Source organism: Procambarus clarkii, chromosome 43, assembly GCF_040958095.1.
Source record: "Procambarus clarkii isolate CNS0578487 chromosome 43, FALCON_Pclarkii_2.0, whole genome shotgun sequence".
NCBI lineage: Eukaryota > Metazoa > Arthropoda > Malacostraca > Decapoda > Cambaridae > Procambarus > Procambarus clarkii.
This window is the reverse complement of record NC_091192.1, coordinates 20915760-20920759: the sequence shown is the minus strand read 5'-3', so window position 1 is coordinate 20920759 and position 5000 is coordinate 20915760.

Genomic DNA, 5000 nt, shown 5'->3' with positions numbered 1-5000 from the left:
TGCAGACTGACCCCTCACTCATCTGGTGCCTTCGGGAGGTAGAGATGTTTGAGATATATATATCTCGAACTATCTACTTCTTTTGTAAGGTCTGATGGCGTAGTGGGTTAAAGCATACTAGTTATGCCGGCTACTGGAAGGTAGTTGTGCTTTCTGGGTTCGAGTCCCACTGGTGGGTGTTGTCCAAAGATTGTTTATCTTCACTTGTGGTTTATGCAAGTATAGGCTTATAAGCTGGACACGAGTTCTCTCACATTGACAGTGGCTTGACGAAAATTGCAGACTGACCCCTCACTCATCTGGTGCCTTCGGGAGGTAGAGATGTTTGAGATATATATATCTCGAACTATCTACTTCTTTTGTAAGGTCTGATGGCGTAGTGGGTTAAAGCATACTAGTTATGCCGGCTACTGGAAGGTAGTTGTGCTTTCTGGGTTCGAGTCCCACTGGTGGGTGTTGTCCAAAGATTGTTTATCTTCACTTGTGGTTTATGCAAGTATAGGCTTATAAGCTGGACACGAGTTCTCTCACATTGACAGTGGCTTGACGAAAATTGCAGACTGACCCCTCACTCATCTGGTGCCTTCGGGAGGTAGAGATGTTTGAGATATATATATCTCGAACTATCTACTTCTTTTGTAAGGTCTGATGGCGTAGTGGGTTAAAGCATACTAGTTATGCCGGCTACTGGAAGGTAGTTGTGCTTTCTGGGTTCGAGTCCCACTGGTGGGTGTTGTCCAAAGATTGTTTATCTTCACTTGTGGTTTATGCAAGTATAGGCTTATAAGCTGGACACGAGTTCTCTCACATTGACAGTGGCTTGACGAAAATTGCAGACTGACCCCTCACTCATCTGGTGCCTTCGGGAGGTAGAGATGTTTGAGATATATATATCTCGAACTATCTACTTCTTTTGTAAGGTCTGATGGCGTAGTGGGTTAAAGCATACTAGTTATGCCGGCTACTGGAAGGTAGTTGTGCTTTCTGGGTTCGAGTCCCACTGGTGGGTGTTGTCCAAAGATTGTTTATCTTCACTTGTGGTTTATGCAAGTATAGGCTTATAAGCTGGACACGAGTTCTCTCACATTGACAGTGGCTTGACGAAAAATGCAGACTGACCCCTCACTCATCTGGTGCCTTCGGGAGGTAGAGATGTTTGAGATATATATATCTCGAACTATCTACTTCTTTTGTAAGGTCTGATGGCGTAGTGGGTTAAAGCATACTAGTTATGCCAGCTACTGGAAGGTAGTTGTGCTTTCTGGGTTCGAGTCCCACTGGTGGGTGTTGTCCAAAGATTGTTAATCTTCACTTGTGGTTTATGCAAGTATAGGCTTATAAGCTGGACACGAGTTCTCTCACATTGACAGTGGCTTGACGAAAATTGCAGACTGACCCCTCACTCATCTGGTGCCTTCGGGAGGTAGAGATGTTTGAGATATATATATCTCGAACTATCTACTTCTTTTGTAAGGTCTGATGGCGTAGTGGGTTAAAGCATACTAGTTATGCCGGCTACTGGAAGGTAGTTGTGCTTTCTGGGTTCGAGTCCCACTGGTGGGTGTTGTCCAAAGATTGTTTATCTTCACTTGTGGTTTATGCAAGTATAGGCTTATAAGCTGGACACGAGTTCTCTCACATTGACAGTGGCTTGACGAAAATTGCAGACTGACCCCTCACTCATCTGGTGCCTTCGGGAGGTAGAGATGTTTGAGATATATATATCTCGAACTATCTACTTCTTTTGTAAGGTCTGATGGCGTAGTGGGTTAAAGCATACTAGTTATGCCGGCTACTGGAAGGTAGTTGTGCTTTCTGGGTTCGAGTCCCACTGGTGGGTGTTGTCCAAAGATTATATATATATATATATATATATATATATATATATATATATATATATATTAGCTCCGCCCATCACACCGAGCACAGAGGCCTTCTTAAATATGAACCACGTCCCCGGCTCGTTTAAGGAGAAGAGTTAACAAAATCGTAACTCATTTTACGATTGAGATTTTCACAGTTGAATCACCTTAGCTACGGTGATTGGCGTCTGGTCCAAGCTGGAGGGATTGTTACGAATGATTGCCGTCATCCAGCTCAACTATATTCGACGATTTTTCTCATTTTCAGGAGCAAATATATTTTTCTTTCTTATATTTGAAAGAAAGAAATATATGTAAATATATTACTTTTCTTATATTTGCCTCGTTTGTCGTCTTGTTACAAATCTTTGTTTGTTCACTTTAACAAGAACTTGACTTTGTTTTTTTTTATTTTATTAATTATTTGTTTATTTTTTGTTATTTAACTATCCTTAAATTGGTCTTGTTTCTCTCTCTCTCTCTCCTTAAATTGGTCTTGTTTCTCTCTCTCTCTCTCCTTAAATTGGTCTTGTTTCTCTCTCTCTCTCTCCTTAAATTGGTCTTGTTTCTCTCTCTCTCTCTCCTTAAATTGGTCTTGTTTCTCTCTCTCTCTCTCCTTAAATTGGTCTTGTTTCTCTCTCTCTCTCTCCTTAAATTGGTCTTGTTTCTCTCTCTCTCTCTCCTTAAATTGGTCTTGTTTCTCTCTCTCTCTCTCCTTAAATTGGTCTTGTTTATGTAAACAATATTGCAATATCATTGTGTACACTGGTCTATTGTGGTGTTGATCACAGTGGAGGTGTAGAGAGATCACATCCAAAAAATATATAGGAAATTTCAGGGGAAAATAAGGGGGACTTCAAAATATTATTAGGGGCAATGTTCTGTATTTCTGGCGCTGGGCGGGGGGCGGGGGCGGGGGTGAGGGGGGGAACTGACCCCCAACATGCTCAGTGTTGGGGTCACTGGTGAGGACGTAAACATACAAATGTCACATTATTGCTACATTATAGGCCGTTTAAATTCCACATGGAAAAACTAATACAAATAGTGTGTATATATCGAGGTGAGAGAGAGAGAGAGAGAGAGAGAGAGAGAGAGAGAGAGAGAGAGAGAGAGAGAGAGAGAGAGAGAGACTGAGAGAACTTTTTCAGTGTCAGAGTAGTTAATAAATGGAATGCACTAGGAAGTGATGTGGTGGAGGCTGACTCCATACACAGTTTCAAGTGTACATATGATAGAGCCCAGTTGCCTCAGGAATCTGTACACCAGTTGATTGACAGTTGAGAGGCGGGACCAAAGAGCCAGAGCTCAACCTCCGCAAGCACAATTAAGTGAGTGCAATTAGCTGAGTACACACCGCACTAATAAGCAAAAAGCCCACACAGACATATAGACAAGTTATCACACATTCACACGCACTCACATACCACTGTTACTCCTCTCTCTCTCTCTCTCTCTCTCTCTCTCTCTCTCTCTCTCTCTCTCTCTCTCTCTCTCTCTCTCTCTCTCTCTCTCTCTCTCTCTCTCTCTCTCTCTCTCTCTCTCTCTCTTCCATAGGGTGTAAAGTCATCTTTATCTACGTTTGCTGGCGATGCTAAATTTATGAGGAGGATTAAGTGGGAGTGACAGCAAGAGAGGACACAATAACCGGGACTAACTGAAAGGTCATTCAAACAAATGGCTGCTAGAGTTTAACTCAAGCAAGTGCAAGGTATTGAATGTATGGCATGTGGGATGTGTGGATGTATGGTATGTGGGATCCAAAAGTCAATGCTCGATCCTGCAAGCACAAGTAGGTGAGTACACACACACACACACACACACACACACACACACACACACACACACACACACACACACACACACACACACACACACACACACACACACACACACACAAACACACACCACGTGTCACTCCGTCATAAACCCGTCCTTCCAGCCGAACCGGCAACGGACACACCCCAACACCCCACCTAACCCCTCTCGAGGCTGATGCTGAGAAAACTTGTATTTGGTTCAGCGTTGTTAATGTTCATAACTGGTTGTTAATCGTTACTGTTGGCTATGACAAGGAGGGGGGGTAATTAGATGAGGAGGAAGAACAGCTTACCGTTAGCCACCAACGGTGGTTATCTTGTTAACAACGCTGACACGTTATCAAATTTAGTAAACAAGGACATTGCTTCGTTGGTTGGTTGACTGAGGTGTCTCTCTCTCTCTCTCTCTCTCTCTCTCTCTCTCTCTCTCTCTCTCTCTCTCTCTCTCTCTCTCTCTCTCTCTCTCTCTCTCTCTCTCTGTCTCTCTCTCTCTCTCTCTCTCTCTCTCTCTCTCTCTCTCTCTCTCTCTCTCTCTCTCTCTCTCTCTCTCTCTCTCTCTCTCTCTCTCTCTCTCTTTCTCTCTCTCTCTCTCTCTCTCACACATATCCTTCCCGTGTATATTAATGGAGTCGTTATCTTCTCCCACTTTCAAACTTCCTCGCCATTTTGCGCTATCATTATTTTGTCATTACAATTGACGTAGCTCTTCCTCCCCCCCCCCCCCCCTCTCTCCCTCCTCTGTGTATTGCTGTGTTCTTGTGTAGCTGCGTCTGTCTGTCTGTGTTTTATCTTGGGAAGTGTGTCTGCGTTCGTTCCTAGCTGTGCCTGGAAGATCTGCCGTTAGCTTCATAACAATTCCAGTAGGCGTCAACTGGAAAGCCCAAACGTTTCCGCGTTCTCAGTTCAACACGGGTGGAAACGTTACCTGGAAAACACAAAATATTCTCCCCCCGATTAACAGTCCCCGGCCACAGCAACCTTCCCTGTCCCCCCCCAGTCCTCCCCACCATTACCCCCCCCCAATAGAATAAACTGGAAACCCATAGCAGTTCCTTCTAAAGTGGTTGGGCAAATGCTCGATAAAACCTTGTCTTTGTTCCCCTTCCGCCACTTAGTGGATTCGAACTGAGGCCTCGGAAGTGTGTGCGTGTGTGTGTGTATGATGGCGTACCATCCAGGCCCATGGATATGTGAGTATGATTGAGAAGGGTTATATATTACGCCTCGTTATGGTGGAGTGCATCCTTACACTCCTCATACCTGGTATGTTATTGCTGTTATAGATTCAGCTACTCGGAACAAGTTCCAAGTAGCACGG